The sequence below is a fragment of the Macaca thibetana genome, chromosome 2 (genome assembly GCF_024542745.1).
Source record: "Macaca thibetana thibetana isolate TM-01 chromosome 2, ASM2454274v1, whole genome shotgun sequence".
NCBI classification, from domain to species: domain Eukaryota; kingdom Metazoa; phylum Chordata; class Mammalia; order Primates; family Cercopithecidae; genus Macaca; species Macaca thibetana.
The window spans coordinates 143,567,372-143,584,067 of record NC_065579.1 but is presented as its reverse complement, the minus strand read 5'-3'; the positions used below and the strand labels follow the sequence as shown (position 1 = coordinate 143,584,067).

Below are 16,696 nucleotides of genomic sequence, written 5' to 3'. Positions count from 1 at the left end.
TTAGAACAAATGGACTTAACAAACATACAGAACATTTCATCCAACAACAGCATAATACACATTCTATTCAACAGCACATGAAACTTTCTCCAAGATGGACCACGTTATAGGCCATAAAATGAGCCTAAATAAATTTAAGAAATTTGAAATTATATCAAGCACTCTCTCAGACTACAGTGGAATAAACCTGGAAATCAACTCCAAAAGGAACCTTCAAAACCATGCAAATATATGGATATTAAATAACCTGCTCCTGAATGAGCACTGGGCCAAAAATGAAATCAAGATGGAAATTAAAAAATTCTTCGAACTGAATGACAATAATGACACAACCTATCAAAACCTCTGGGATACAGCTAAGGTGGTACTAAGAGGAGAGTTCATAGCCCTAAATGTCTACATGAAAAAGTCTAAAAGAGCACTGACAATCTAAAGTCACACCTCAAGTAAATAGAGAAACTAGAACAAACCAAACCCAAACCCAACAAAAGAAAGGAAATAACCAAGATCAGAGCAGAACTAAATGAAATTGGAACAAAAAAGTACAAAGAAAAGCACAAAAGATAAATGAAACAGAAAGCTGGTTCTTTGAAAAGATAAATAAAATTGATAGACCATTAGTAAGATTAAGGAAAGAAGAGAGAAAATCCAAATAACCTCACTAAGAAATGAAACAGGAGATATTAGAGCTGACACCACTGAAATACAACAGATCATTCAAGGCTACTATGAACACCTTAATACACATAAACTAGAAAACCTAGAAGAGATGGATGACTTTCTGGAAAAATACAACACTCCTAGCTTAAATCAGGAAGAATTAGATACCCTGAACAGACCAATAACAAGCAGCGAGATTGAAATGGTAATTTTAAAATTACCAACAAAAAAAAGGTCCAGGACCAGAAGGATTCACAGCAGAATTCTACCAGACATTCAAAGAATTGGTACCAATCTTTTTGACAGTATTCCACAAGATAGAGAAAGAAGGAACCCTCCCTAATTCATTCTATGAAGCCAGCATCACCCTAATACCAAAACCAGGAAAGGACACAACCAAGAAAGGAAACTACAGACCAATATCCTTGATGAACATCGATGCTAAAATCCTTAACAAAATACTAGCTAACTGAATCCAACAACATATCAAAAAAATAATTTACCATGATCAAGTGGGTTTCATATCAGGGATGCAAGGATGGTTTAACATATGCAAGTCAATAAATGTAATACACCACATGAACAGAAGTAAAAACAAAAATCACATGATCATCTCAATCGATGCAGAAAAACCATTCAACAAAATCCAGCATCCCTTTATGATTAAAACTCTCAGCAAAATCAGCATACAAGGGACATACCTTAATGTAATAAAAGCCATCTATGACAAACCCACAGCCAACATAATACTGAAAACAGAAAAGTTGAAAGCATTCCCCCTGAGAATGGGAAAAGAGAAGGATGCCCACTCTCACCACTCTTCTTTACAGTACTGGAAGTCCTAGCCAGACCAATCAGACAAGAGAAAGAAATAAAGGGCATTCAAATAGGCAAAAAGGAAGTCAAACTGTCACTGTTTGTGGATCATATGATTTTTTACCTTAAAAACCCTAAGGATTCCTCCAGAAAGCTCCTAGAGCTGATAAAAGAATCCTGCAAAGTTTCCAGATACAAGATTAATGTACACAAATCAGTAGCTCTTCTATACACCAACAGCGACCAAGTGGAGAATCAAATCAAGAACTCAACCCCTTTTACAGTAGCTGCAAAAATGATAAATAAATAAAATACTTTGGAATATACCTAACAAAGGAGTCGAAAGACCTCTATAAGGAAAACTACAAAACACTGCTGAAAGAAATCATAGACGACACAAACAAATGGAAACATATCCCATGCTCATGGATGGGTAGAATCAATATTGTGAAAATGACCATACTGCCAAAAGCAATCTACAGATTCAACACCATCCCCATCAAAATACCACCATCATTCTTCACAGGGTTACAAAAAAAATTCTGAAGTTCATATGGAACCAAAAAAGAGCCTGCATAGCCAAAGCAAGACTAAGTAAAAAGAAAAAATCTGGGGGCATCACATTACCTGATTTCAAGCTATATTACAAAGTCATAGTCACCAAAACGGCATGGTACTGGTACAAAAACAGGCACATAGATCAATGGAACAGAATAGAGAACCCAGAAATAAACCCAAAACTTACAGCCAACTGATCTTCAACAAAGCAAACAAAATCATAAAGTGGGGAGAGCACACCCTTTTCCACAAATGGTGCTGGGCTCTCACCTTATACAAAAAATTAACTCAAGATAAATTAAGGACTTAAACCTAAGACTTGAAACTGTAAAAATTCTAGAAGATAACATTGGAAAAACCTTTCTAGACATTGGCTTAGGTAAGGATTTCATGACCAAGAACCCAAAAGCAAATGCAATAAAAACAAAGACAAATAGCTGGGACCTAATTAAACGAAAGAGCTTTTGCATGGCAAAAGGAACAGTCAGCAGAGTAAACAGACAACCCACAGTGTGGGAGAAAATCTTCACAATCTATACATCCAACAAAGAACTAATATCCAGAATCTACAAGGAACTCCAACAAATCAGTAAGAAAAACCAAACAATCCCATCAAAAAGTGGGCTAAGGATATGAATAGACAGTTCTCAAAAGAAGATATACAAGTGGCCAACAAACATATGAAGAAATGTTCAACATCACTAATGATCAGGGAAATGCAAATCAAAACCACAATGTGATACCACCTTACTCCTGCAAGAATGGCCATAACACCCCCCCCCCGCAAAAAAAAAATAGATGTTGGTGTGGACGCAGTGAAAAGGGAGCGCTTCTACATTGCTGGTGGGAATGTAAACTAGTACAGTAATTATGGAAAACAGTGTGGAGATTCCTTAAGTAGAACTACCATTTGATCCAACAATCCCACTACTAGGTATCTACCCAGAGGAAAAGAAGTCGTTATTCAAAAAAGATACTTGCACACGCATGTTTATAGCAGCACAATTTACCATTGCAAAATTGTGGAACCAACCCAAATGCCCATCAATCAATGAGTGGATAAAGAAACTGTGAGAGAGAGATATATATATATTTGGTGTGTATATGTATGTGTGTGTATATATACACATATATACACCAAATATATACCAAATAATACCATAATACCAAACTGTGATATATATATCACAGTTTATTATATATAATATAAATACCAAATAACACCATATTACCAAACTGTGATATATACATATGACAGTTTATTATACATATCACAGTTTATATATTATATATATACCAAATAATACCATATTACCAAACTGTGATATATATATATCACTGTTTATTTTTTATATACATATGATGGAATACTATGCAGCCATAAAAAGAAATGAATTGACAGCATTTGCAATGACCTGGATGAGGCTGGAGACTATTATTCTAAGTGAAGTAACTCAGGAATGGAAAACCAAACATCATACATTCTCACTGATATGTGAGAGCTAAGCTATGAGGATGCAAAGGCATAAGAATGATATGATGGGCCGGGCGCGGTGGCTCACGCCTGTAATCCCAGCACTTTGGGAGGCCGAGGCGGGCGGATCACAAGGTCAGGAGATCGAGACCACGGTGAAACCCCGTCTCTACTAAAAATACAAAAAATTAGCCGGGCGCGGTTGTGGGCGCCTGTAGTCCCAGCTACTCGGGAGGCTGAGGCAGGAGAATGGCATGAACCCGGGAGGCGGAGCTTGCAGTGAGCCGAGATCGCGCCACTGCACTCCAGCCTGGGCGACAGAGTGAGACTCCGTCTCAAAAAAAAAAAAAAAAAAAAAAAAAAAAAAAAAAAAGAATGATATGATGGACTTTGGAGACTTGGGGGGAAGAGTGGGAGGGGGCGGGGGATAAAAGACTACAAATATGGTGCAGTGTATACTGCTCGGGTGATGGGTGCACCAAAATATCACAAATCATCACCGAAGAACTTAGGTAATCAAATACCACCTGTGCCCCAATAACTTATGGAAAGATAAAAATATAAAGAACTCTTGCTAAACTATGACAAGAAACATCAGAAACCTGACTGTATTTATTACCCGTAGCCTTATTAAGAGTTCAAGTGACCCCAAAGGGAAATCTGCAGCTCAGCCCTTTTAAAATAATGTAGGAAAGGCCTTTCTTAACTATAGACCTCCTAATAAACATAAATACTTTCAGGCTACAAAATTATGTAATCAAGTTAGGATAAGTGCAAAAAGCACTCCTTAAATATGGAAATCAAAGACTCCCTTCCCCTACTAAGGAAGAGAATTTTGTTACAACCAGCTGGGAGATTAGGTCCTATTCAAAACATGAAAGAAAGGATCCCCAGCAGATCAACTTTCCCCAAAATGTAAGGGACCTTATCAAGTTCTCCTAAGTACCCCAACTGCAGTTAAACTTCTGAAAATAAACAGCTGGGGCCACCTACCTCAAATTAAACCTGTCTCTCGTAAAAAGTCCCACAGGCCAACGGAACACGGAAGACTAATCACGTTTATTCCTGTAAGCCAATCAGTGACCTCCAACTCCTGTTCAAAAAAAATACAAGAGATGGGTAACATAAAGATATGGATTGGCATTCTACTTCTGGGTGTAAGTTGGAATCACGCAGAGAGTATTTTATTTACAGAGTATTTTATTTACTGAGTGGGCACAGACTTCAGCCTCTCTACAAAATCAAACTGTTGGGTATGTGGGAAATTGCTCCTTTCCTCCATTTCCAGGTGGCCCTGGCATATTCAACTGGCCAACTTAAGTTTATGGGGATTTTATTATGATTGGACATTATAAACATAGCCCCTCTTTTACCATGTATCATAGCCACACAGGCCTTAGCCCCTTCCCCTCCTATGAAGAAACAAAACAGCATCCTTCTAATCTAATTAAAAAACAGCTAAATTCCACCCCAACTTTAGGTTATGCTCTACATAATGAACTTGGGCAAATGACAGCTATTCAAGTACAGGCATCAGGCAAAGCACCTCTATGTTTTAAAAGGCACAGCAGTCACCACCTAACTGGAACCCATAATATGGGATGGCTGTCACCTGTAATCAGATCCTTCTTTTAACAGATCAAATGTGGATGGGATGGCAAGACAATTTCCCAAAAATAAGTGCCTACCCTTCTCCTTGGGATGGTTATGGGCTTGCAGAACTCATGGCTGGCCATACTTACCTTATAACTGGACTAAAAGGTATACATGGGATCATCCTTATCTCCAGAGATCTATCCTCACCAAATTGGACTCTATCCTATCTAACTGGGAAATTGTGAAAGCTCACCATAGGCAACAAAACGGTTCTATTTGAAGGCTGTATTTTCCCCACAGGTAGCTACAATCAGTATCGAGTTACAAGGTGAAGCCTTAGTGAAGCACACGGCTGCAGTTTTCAATAATACACCCTAGGCCCTTACCCTCCTGAGGAAACTTCTCCGATTAGGCAGGTAGTCTTACAAAACCATATGGCTTTGGACATTTTAACAGCAGCCCAAGGGGCGAACTGTGCTTTAATTAAAACTGAATGTTGTGTGTATGTTCCAGACTATTCACATAATATTACCCAGATTATAGAAGCTTTAGACACTCATATCTGTGCCATTAATGTGCTATCAGTCAACCCTTTATCAGCTTGGTTCCAACAACTGCCCAGTTCTTGGGGCAGGACCCAGGCTGAATAGGGGCGATGATATTCCTGACCCTGTTTAGTTTACTTGAAATAATTTTACTTATTCTGCTTTGCTGTTGTGGTTCCACTCTTTGTGTAGAAATGCAAGACAAGCTCACTCAATGCTTTCTTAAATTAAACACTTACTAATCTGCCAGACATCACCTTTTGTGAGAACTCGGGAGTTATAAACAACCTTAACCATACCAACGCTGTCTAACTGAGCTTCTCTCTACCCTGAATGCAAGAGACCCTAATTTAGGCAGGAATATCATCGCCCCTATTCAGCCTGAAAAAGTTACAGAAGACAGATCTTCGTCCCTCTGCAAACCCCAGGATTAAGGGTCCTTTTGTAAAGGGAAGGGGGAGATATGTCAGAGGCATTCAAACCACAGCAACTCCATTTTGAGTGAGGGCTAGGAAAATGAGGCTTAGACTTGCTGGACTGCGTTCCCAAAAGGTTAGACATTCCTAGCCTCTAGATGTTTACAGTTAAGGGAACAAATTAATAATGTTTACTAAACAGACCCAGACTTGGGAGTGTCCAGATATTCTGATATCTGGAGAACAAAGGCATTCCTAATTTTGCTTTAAAAATAATAATATTAATTATTGCAAAATATACTAATTAAGAAAATTAATCCTTTATCACAAACCCTTGTAGCAGAGCACATCTCCCGAGAATCTTTTTTATCATATATATACACACACGTATATACACACATATATATACATATATACATATATACACATATATATGTATATATAGACATATATATGTATATATACACATATATATACATGGTACAAGCATTGTACCTATGGTGGATGCATTCCTCCTCTTTTAGTAATGCCCTACTCTTTCTGTGGAGTAGCTGTGCTTTCACTACTTTACTTTCTTAATAAAATTGCTTTTACTTGGCACTGTAGACTCACCCTAAATCCTTTCTTGCACAAGATCCAAGAACTGTCTCGGGGTCTGGATTGGGACCCATTTCCTGTAACAGCACCATTAGCTCTTTTTTTTCCTTTGTTTTTTTTTGAAACTGCATCTCGCTCTGTCACCCAGGCTGGAGTGCAGTGGTGCCATGTTGGCTCACTGCAACCTCCGCCTTCCCGGTTCAAGCGATTCTCGTGCCTCAGCCTCCTGAGAAGCTGGGATTACAGGTGCCTGCCACCATGCCTGGCTAATTTTTGTATTTTTAGTAGAGACAGGGTTTCACCATGTTGGCCAGGCTAGTCTCAAACTCCTGAACTCAAATGATCCACCTGCCTCGGCCTCCCAAAGTGATGGGATTTCAGGGGTGAGCCACACCATTAGCTCCTTAAGCAATTCAAATAAAATTTCTTTTCTAGTTCCGTAATGAGTACAGCATATATTTACTCAATAAAAAGTATCAATATCAATTTAGGCTATTTTCCTGATGGCGAAAGATATTTAGTTTGGCAAGTTTCTAAAACTTTCTCTCTTGGTGACACTCTCAGAGCAGTCACAAAGCCATCTACCTAGGAGATATGAGAACTGTTCCCCAAATAATGTAAATAAAAATGCTCTCTTTGGGAGGCGGGTGGATCACCTGAGGTCAGGAGTTCGAGACCAGCCTGGCCAACATGGTGAAACCCCTTCTCTACTAAAAATATAAAAATTAGTTGGGCATAGTGATGAGTACCTGTAATCCAAGCTACTCAGGAGGCTGAGGCAGGAGAATTGCTTGAACCCAGGAGACGGAGTTTGCAGTGAGCCGACACGGTGTCACTGCACTCCAGCCTGGGTGACAAGAATGAGGCTCTGTTTCAAAAAAAAAAAAAATGCTCTTACGTGTACCATATTTGGCATTTTATACACTGCTTTCATATAGAATATCTACTCTGATATTCTTAAATATCTGCTGTGAGGTAGCATGAATCCTATTTCATGGATGAAGTAACTAGGGCTCAGAGACGTAAAGCCACTCACTCATCCCAGGTCAATGCAGCTAGTGGGGAACAGAGCCTGAGGCTGGAAAGCAAGTCCATCTGTCCCCCACACCCATGCTGCCTTTTGAATAGTTACAGCTACCAAACAAGAAAGGAAATAGAATGTCAGGTACCTTTCTGCGTGCTGGCCCATGCTCTGCTGTTTGCTCTCGAAGGCACTGAAGCTGCTCATGTCCATGTAGCCATCGTTTTCATATGCTGTGGACAGGGATCTGCTCTGATCTTCAAACAGCTTCCTGAGCATGCCAGCCCTGCAGGCCTCCGGGGCAGAATCTGGATATTCTTGTAGTCCAAGTTCATGGCTGGAATGTTCTCATAGTCTGAAGTGTCAGTGCTGGGGAAGGAGACAGATGGTGGCTTGGCCAGTGGCAAGGGCAGGAAGGGCGGCCGGGAGCGGTCTTTGAAGGGCTTCACTCTGGACACCGTCCTGCTGAAGGGGACCCTTTCCTCTTGCCATCTCTATAAAAGATGAGGGAGGAGGGGGATTCAGAAGCCCGGAGCTTCCCAGTCCGAGACTTAAGCTGAGGGGAGTTACTGGGGTTTCTCTGGTCAACTTCCAGAATCCTGGAAGGCCCACGGCAGCTGGATTCTGAAGAGGACCTGGAGGAAGACACCTTCACGTGCAATTTACTCTCTGTCTTTTGTTTTTCTTTTTTCTTTTTTTTTTTTTTTTTGAGACGGAGTCTCACTCTTGTTGCCCAGGCTAGAGTGCAATGGCACAATCTCGGCTCACGGCAACCTCTGCCTCCCAGGTTCAAGTGATTCTCCTGCTTCAGCCTCCCGAGTAGCTGGAATTACAGGTGCGTGCCACCATGCCTGGCTAATTTTTGTATTTTTAGTAGAGATGGGGTTTCACTATGTTGGCCAGACTGCTCTTGAACTCCTGACATTAGGTGATCTTCTCGCCTCAGCTTCCGAAAGTGCTGGGATGACAGGCGTGAGCCACCACGCCTGGCCTCTCCATCTTCTTCTTAAACATCAGTGCCAGGAACCGCTTAAAGGATGACTTCTTCTTGCACTTGTCCGAGAAGTCGCTCTTGATCAGGAGCAAGGGAGAACTCTTTGTGATGGGCTTAATGGTGATGCAGGCCAGGTCAAAAGGAGGTGGGCTGTCGACCATGGAAGAAGGCGTGGAGGTGCCACTGGACAGAAGGTGGTTTCTCTGGGAGAAACTCCCAGACAGGACAGAGTTCCTCTTTCCTCTTTATCCTGTGGTCATCTAACCCTGATCCTCCTGGCTCCCAGTTCACAGAGACGGGAACAGGAATCTCTTGGCCTTCCATGGAGAACAACCGAGAGTATAAAGTGAAGGCCCTGGGCTTCAATGGCAAGGCCCTGCTGGCTTCCAGGGGCTTCCCTTCCAGTGACAAAAGCTATTTCCTGCCTCCTCTGCAGCACCTCTGATGCCAGGGGCTGAGGAACCTACCTCAGATCTGGTTTCTTTGGGGGCAGTTTCTGGCCCCCTTCCCAAAGTGGGGCCAGGCCCTTGTGCCAATGTTCTTCCTGTCCACGGAGACCAGGCTACCTTCTGCTTCACAGTTCATTTCTTCTTTTGAGCCATAACCACCCAGGGTGTCCAATGCAGCCTGCCCTCCTCCAGGGGCTGCCAGACTGGCAGGCCCCCTCCCATCACATAGGGGTTGGCCAGTGTGTCATCAATGACCTCCTCCTCCTCTTCCCCCTCCTCCTCCTGGCAGGCCCACTCCCATCACATACAGGCTGGCCAGCGTGTCATCCATGGCCTCCTCCTCCTCCTCCCCTCCTCCTCCTGGCAGGCCCACTCCCATCACGTAGGGGTTGGCCAGCATGTCATCCACGAAGACCTCCTCCTTCTCCTCCTCCCCCTCCCCCTACTCCTCCCCCACCTTCTCCTTCAGCAGGACCACCACATCAGGGGCTGTAGGATCCTCTGCCGCTCCATCTTGCAGGGAGCCATGCTGGCCACACAAAGCCCCGACCACAGGGTCCTCCTCCGCACACAGCCCTAACTTTGGTGCCTGCTCTGATTCTAAGCCTTTCATTGACTCAGAAAGAGGAGAACAGCTCTCACTACAAAAAGAGGTGCTCTCCGTTGGGAAGAACTCGTAGGGGCTTCCTGTGAGGGAAAAAAGTTGTCCATGCAGTTGTTCTGGAAAAGGATGATCTGGCAGCTCTCCTCGGCAGACTCATCCTGTGCACGGTCCTCCAGGGTGGCAGCTGCCACTTTTTAGTTGGTTTCCTCCTCGTGGTCAGGTGGTTCACTGAAGTAAACCTGCTCCCCAGCTGTGACACCTGTGGCTTCTTCCCATCCCTCCTCAAGAACCTCAGGGCAGTCTGTGGCCATCTCTGCCTCCTGGACCCCCATGGCCAGCTCCTTCTCAGGAGGCTCCTTGCTGGCTTCCTCAGCATCCTGTCCCATGTCCTCCGTGGGCCTGTCAGGACCCAAACCCTCATCTGCCCCTGCTGGGTCTGTGCTGGCACAGCCTTCCTCATCATCCTCCTCTGCCTCCTGGGGGGTCTCGGGGGGCTCGTGCTCCTCTCCATGGATGTGAGGCAGGAGGTCACTCTGGAAGACTGCCTCTCCAGCCCAAGAATCACCGTCCTCCAGGCTGCACTCCCTGTGTGGCTGCACCAGCTTCTCTTCCTCCTCACTTCCGGACACCTGCTCCTGTGTCCCTAGCTTATGGCCACAGCCCTCTCCTTGGTCCTCAGGAGCGAAGTCTGTGCCTTCCTCACCCTCCCTGCTCAGTGATACTGCAGCTAGGGCAGCAGTCACTGCTGAGTCCTCACCAGCTCCCGTCCCCTCCAGGCCACATGCCTCACCTCCCTCCTCACACTCCTCTTCCTCTTCCCCAGAGGCCTCAGGAGACACCAGGGCTGCATTCCCTGCACTGCCCCCATCCTTGGGTTCATCCTCCCTCAGCAGAGCCCTGGGGACTACGATGTAATCCTCGTCAGTCTCTGACTCAGAGCACTTCGGGATGGACCGGGGCCCTTCATCAAGCCCCCTGTCTACACAGAGCAGCCGCCCGTTGCGGCATTTGTTCAAGCTGTCATTCAGTTACACACTGGCTCTCCACTCGTTTGGGGCAGTCAGCCTGGGCTTGGGGGCAATGGGGGGCTTCGGACCCCTGAACATGGAGTTTGGACTGTGAAGACTATCGGGCCTGGGTGAGGAAGGGAATTTGGGCAGAGTCACTGGCGTCAGTGGACTGGTAGTCTTTGGCTTGGGAGCAACAGGTGGTTTTGGCGAATCTAGAGGACAAAAATAGAGAAAAGGAGAAAAAGTACGATTAACTTTATTTCCATTCAGAGTCTCCTACACACCACTTGCTGGGGACATTGCAGATGGTTCCATCCGCCCATGTGAAGCCCACCTCCCGTGCTTCGTGTTAGGCTTATGCCCTCCACCAGAATCTTTAAAACCTCTTGATTTTCCACTAAAGATTCATTCTGCAAACAAGGTGAACAGACCTTTGTTCTACACACAGCCAACTAATGAAAATCAACCAAATGAAATCCTGCGCTCCTCAAATGAAGTGTCCGGGTCAGTGCATTCATTCATCCAGCAGCTACTGATAAACACTTTCTATGAGCCAGCGACCACAAGAAAAGGCTGAACTTGCCATCACCCTCCCTGCTGCCCTCATGGAGCTTACATTGCCCCCTTCTACAGCTACTCCATTGGGTACCCACTAGCTACACACATAGCACTGCAGAAGGCAAAGTCTCCTAAGGTCAAGAGAAGACAGACTCTGCTGAGAACTCACTGTTAAGTTAGAATAACTGGAGGGTAGATCCGGGGACCCTTGGAATATTATGACTGAATAGCCACCGTCTCATCCCTTCACGAATGACACACCAAAGGTTTGAAACAGTGATGTGTATTTCTGCTGGGGGTCATGTCTGGAATCTGCATGCTTCAGGACTGTGTCCAGCCAAGCCTCAGTCAGGTGGGGCCCCTGAGAAGGGAGCAAGGCCTGTCTGTGACGTCTGGGAGTGGAGGCCAAGGGTTTGGGGACCTGACCAAGTCGCTTTTGAGAAAGGGATGTCTTTCTCCCTTGTCGGGGGACCCTCACTCTGCGGACAGCCGTGAGAGTGGGATACGAGCTCACACGGCCGGGGCACGGCCTCGCCAAGGTTGAGGGGGTCCCTGAGGCGGGGCGATTTGGCAGGGGTGGACCCCGATTCTCGGCGAGGGGGCCCCGGAGCCATGTATGCTTCGGCCGAGGCCGAGCAGCACCGGAAGGTCGGGGAATCCTAGGAAGCTCGTCCCGGGCGCTCCGGGAGCTCCAACTTCGAGCGCCTGGCCCGGGCCCCTGGCGCGCGTGCCTCGGCGCCGCGGGAGGTCGCGGGGGCGGCGGCCGGGGCAGCGCGTGGCTTCGCGTCCCCTCCGGGTTCAGGGCTCCTCACCAGCACCCTGCACTCTGGCCGTCGCGCCTTCGCCTGCGCCTCTGCCTGCGCCGCAGCCGCACCTCCGTTCCCTCCTAGACGTTTCCTCCGTCCCCAAAAGGAAGGATTTTGTTTTTGTTTTTGTTTTCCTGCTGAGTCAGGGATCCAAAGAACCGAGGGTCGGGGCGTCCCTGAGCACATTTAAAGGGGCGGTGGCTATGGGCACCGCTGGAGGCTCGTGAGATTCGAGGGACCAGAACTCACCGAGTTGGACTTCTGGGATGTTCCTGGCTCCTTCGCCCAGCGGACCATCTATCCCTTTATTTTTAAGTCTGGACATTCGTTCAGTGCCGCGCCAGCCTCTGCGCTGAGCACGGAACAAGACAGCCCCAAATTCTTGCCCTCATGGAGCTTAGACGGGAGGAAGTCGCTGGAGACACCATTTCAAAGCGAGGGAGGGAAACCGGGGCAATGGAGCTCAGCGATGGCTCTCAGGGCGCCACGCATTCTTGGGGCCCTCCCCAGCCTCACTTAATCAGAAACCCCGTGTTTCATCAAACCCTCCAGGTTTGAGAACCACTGAAGTAGAGAATGGGTGGTCAAGGAAAGCCTCCCTGAGGAGGTGACATTGGTAAGGGAGACCATTTTAATGAGGAGCCTTTCCTTATTCACTCAGCACACACCGCGCAGCCCCTCACAGGTACCTGCCTGGTGCTCGGCGACATAGATGACTCAGACTAAGCCTCCACCTCCCAGGAGTTCCCAGTCTGCTTGTCCACACAGACACAGGCAGATAGTTCTGCTACCCGAGGCTCGTGCTGGGATGGGAACGCACAGGTGCCTGTGGGAGCTCAGAGGAGGACCCCAGTGCGGAGGGTTCCACCAGAAGAGAGGCCTTCCCAGTAGGAGGAATTGCTGGGGCAGACTTCACCGAGGTGGGACAAGGCCTGGCCTGCTGGAGGAGTGTCCAGAGGTGGTGCTGGAGGCAGATCTGATTTCTCCAGCTGTAAAATTAGGAACTGAATTTGATCCTTTTAAAGCCCTTTCCATTTCTAAGCCACCACAGATTTCTTAATTCTCCAGCCTTTTGTGGAGAAATACTTGTGACTCGAATAGAAAATCTGGTGTTACTTAGACAGGCTCTTGATACACATTTTATGGGTCCATGCATGGAGGTGTGGCAGGGATGGAGATGGAGGTGATGGTGGAGGTGGCAGAGGTGGTGAAGGTGGTAGTAGCAGAAACAGAGATGGTGGAGGTGATGTTGGAAGTGAAGGAGGCAGAGGTGGTAGTAGATACTAGTGGTGGTGGAGAGGAGGTCGAGGTGGTGGTGGTGGTGATGGTCGAAAGGATAATTGATGTAGTTGTGGAAATTGTGGTGCAGCTGGAGGGCATAATATATTTGGTGGAAGAATTGGAAGTGGTGGAATTGACAGATGACGTGGACATGGTGGAACTGGAAGAGGTGAAGGAGATGGTGAACATGGAACAGATGATGGAGTGGATTGAGTTGATGGAGGTGGTATAGATGACGGAGCCAAGGGAAGTGATGGAGGTGGTGGAGATGGTGGAGTTGAGGGAGGTAATGGAGTTGAGGGAGGTGGTGCAGGTGACAGAGGCAGTCGAGTGGAGGTGGGACAAGTGATGGAGTGGATTAAGTTGATGGAGGTAGTATAGGTGATGGAGTCAAGGGAGGTGGTGGAAAGGATTGAGTTGATGGAGGTAGTGTAGGTAATGGAGTCAAGGGAGGGGACGGAGGTCGTGGAGCAGGTATATCTGTGTTTAAATGTGGGTACAAACGAATGAATGGATAAATTGCTTCAATGTTTGATGGAAAAAGAAAGTATGTTTTTAAAACTTGAGCTTGTTTCTGAGATTAGCAATAAAAGCAAAATACCCTAGAATCCCCAGGGTGGGAGCCTCAGATAATTCAATTCACCACCAGTGTTACTCTTCACTATCAGCCTGTGCAAAGGAGAAGGGAGGACAAGAGGGACAAGGCTTTGCTAAGTCCTTTCCACTACTGTTGAATTTGGGCTTCAGGCTAAGCAAAGTCTACTTAAAAAGATCATAGCACCAAGGCCAGTTGGGAAAATCACAGGTCTGAGCTTGTGTAGCTGAAGCCATACAATAGTGTGGAGTGATGGGCTGTGAAGTTGAAATGCTTATTCCTTTGTTTGCTGTTCCTAATAAGAGAAAATGTGAGACACTGTTGGCTTTACAAACACCCACTGCCAATACTGGTGGCTTTATTTATGGGACTTAGCCACAGCCACTCACTGAATTCAGGAGGAGTAACTGTAAATACTCACAAAAGACATGATGTGTGGGGGTGATGACCACCATTGCTACTTTCTTGAGCCTTTAACATATGTATTCATCCCAAGAATTCTATAAAGGAGTTATTATATCCCCATTTCACAGATGGAAAAAAAACTGAGGCCCAGAGAGGGGAAGTGACTTGCCCTTACAGCCCAGTCAGGACTCGCATCCCATTCATTCACCCATTTACTACTCTGTGAATGCTTGCAGTCTGCGGCTTTGCCTTTTGGCAGCAAGAGCCTCTCTGCCCTTTTCTGGAGGAGCCTGGAAGGTGAAGGACAGGAACCTCTAAGGCAGATGCCAGCAGTGTTGACATCTGAGCAGGCTTTCCCTCTCTTCCCCTTTCTTTGTGCTGTTTCCATCCTGCCCTCTATCTACTTTGGATGATCAGAAGGCCAGCAGCTGCCAGCAACTTTGCAGTGAAAACCCAGCAGGAGTGTTGGAAGTGAGGGTCAAGGGGACCATCACCATCCAAGGATCAGTCAGGTGTCCACCTCAGAGCCTGCTGGGTGACAGAGCTGTGCCCATGCCCAGCTTTGGTCCCAGAAGTTGGGATCAAAGGAACCTGGACATCCAGTGCATCAGCCAGGTGAGGAGGCAGGTAGTGGTGCTAATAACAGGCAGTCATAGCAATGACAGTAATAAATGCTGACAGCGGATGCCTGCGGAGCACCTGCTCTGTTCTCCACCCTTTCCATACATCTCATGACATATGGAGGCTGGGCAGGGCCAGCTCAGAGTTTTTATCACTGGGTGGGATTCCAAGGTCTGTGGAGGAAGTGGACATCCTCTTCTTTCAGGCAGCCAATTTTTCCTTGTCTTGGCCTGTTTGGCTTTTTCCCAAAGCTGCATTTCAAAACAGCCCCTCCTGGCTGGCGGAATGTGGGCACAGCTCTGTCACACACCCAGCAGCAGGGGCAGCTGGCCCTAGGCTTCCTGCCCCTCTCTGGGCATGTGGATTGGAGGAAAGCAGCCCTCAAGCTTTCTTCAAAATAGGGAACTGCTCTCCCTGTTTCCTGAAGAGCAAGAACTGTCCCCATGGCAACCATGGGATGAAGAGGCCACATTAACCCTTCTGAGGGCAGGCCTGGCTGAGAGCCTCTTAACTAACCCCTCCTGGGCGTGGCACTGTACAGGCGACAAGGAGAGTCACATCTCCCAAAGGACATCCCCTAGTCTCACCACCATTCCAAGGGAAAGTCAAGGTTGAGATGTTATACGCATTGGACGAAGGGCAACTTTGAGGTGAACTCAGAGGGGTGGACAGCACAAGGATTTTGGATTTTATTCTCATAACAACATGGAGCTGTAGAGGAGGTAAAGCAGATGAGGGACAGATTCTTTTTTTAAAAAATTTATTTATTTATTTTTAAATTATACTTTAAGTTCTGGGGTACATGTGCAGAACATGCAGGTTTGTTACACAGGTGCACATGTGCCATGGTGGTTTGCTGCACCCATCAACCCGTCACCTACATTAGGTATTTCTCCTACTGCTATCCCTCCCCTAGCCCCCCACCCCCCAACAGGCCCTGGTGTGTGATGTTCCTCTCCCTGTGTCCATGTGTTCTCATTGTTCAACTCCCACTTCAGTGAGAACATGCAGTGTTTGGTTTTCTGTTCTTGTGTTAGTTTGCTGAGAATGATGGTTTCTAGTTTTATCCATGTCCCTGCAAAGGACACGAACTCATCCTTTTTAATGGCTGCATAGTATTCCATGGTGTATATGTGCCACATTTTCTTTATCCATTCTATCATTGATGAGCATTTGGGTTGGTTCCAAGTCTGTGCTATTGTGAATAGTGCCGCAATAAACATACGTGTGTGTTGTCTTTATAGTAGAAGGATTTATAATCCTTTGGGTATATACCCAGTAATGGGACTGCTGGGTCAAATGGTATTTCTGGTTCTAGATCCTTGAGGAATTATCACACTGTCTTCCACAATGGTTAAACTGCCATTAACAGTGTAAAAGCATTCCTATTTCTCCACATCCTCCCCAGCATCTGTTGTTTTCTGATGTTTTATTGATATTCTAACACATTTTGAAAGTTTTCCGTCTGGCCGTGGGCGCTGGTGGGATTTAGTGCAGAGTGACAGGGACTTGGTACTCTGAAAGGTGTTTTTTTCTGGGGGACTTTGCCCTGCAAACCCTGGAGAGATCTGAGTCATGGGGAGAGGTAGTCATTTGTTGTTGCGGAGGGCAGAGGAGGGTAGAGACTCTGTGAAGCATTGGTGTTAATTCTTCATTAAACATTTGGTACAATTTATCAGTGATGAATCCT

General features: G+C 46.2%; 1 pseudogene; it reads right to left on the bottom strand.

The window, feature by feature from the left end:
• Positions 1-7,698: 7,698 nt before the first annotated feature.
• On the bottom strand, positions 7,699-10,961 carry LOC126949005 (FYVE, RhoGEF and PH domain-containing protein 5-like; annotated as a pseudogene).
• Positions 10,962-16,696: the final 5,735 nt, after the last annotated feature.